General features: G+C 62.5%; 1 long non-coding RNA gene across 2 annotated transcripts in view; it reads right to left on the reverse strand.

Annotated features, from left to right (window-relative positions):
* Positions 1–371, reverse strand: part of LOC102762110 — a 12240-nt gene that overhangs the window by 4237 nt on the left and 7632 nt on the right. The window contains exon 4 of one of the 2 annotated variants that reach the window (XR_436124.2): positions 1–20. The exons of the other annotated variant lie outside the window; for it this stretch is intronic. This is a non-coding gene — a long non-coding RNA (uncharacterized LOC102762110). The remainder of the gene's footprint in view (positions 21–371) is intronic. 2 annotated transcript variants of the gene reach the window in all.

A 371-nucleotide genomic window follows, 5' to 3' on the forward strand; every position in this document is an offset into this window, starting at 1 on the left:
CGCCGGACAGGAGGGTGCCACTGGAGGCAGGCAGGGGGCGCAGGGGTGGCGGTGGGGGAGAGAGGGCAGGACACACGTGGGGGTGGGGAGGTAGGAGGAGGAGGAAAAACAATAACAGATAAAAGGAAAAAAGAGACAGTGAGAGAAGAGGAGAGAGACAGACGGACAAGAGACAGACAGAGAGAGAGAGAGAGACATCAGCACTGCGAGTGTGTTAACAGCGGAGCCTGCAGAGAGGAGAGAGGGGCCGGCGGGCGGGGGCTGGAGAGCAACGCACCACGACAATGGAGGGGGCCCCTCCCCACCGCCTGGGGCAGGGGCGGTGGGGGTTTCCCATATGCGCCTTACGTACAGGCGCACCATTTCTCTCC

This window comes from Myotis davidii, unplaced genomic scaffold (assembly GCF_000327345.1).
Source record: "Myotis davidii unplaced genomic scaffold, ASM32734v1 scaffold826, whole genome shotgun sequence".
Classification (NCBI taxonomy): domain Eukaryota; kingdom Metazoa; phylum Chordata; class Mammalia; order Chiroptera; family Vespertilionidae; genus Myotis; species Myotis davidii.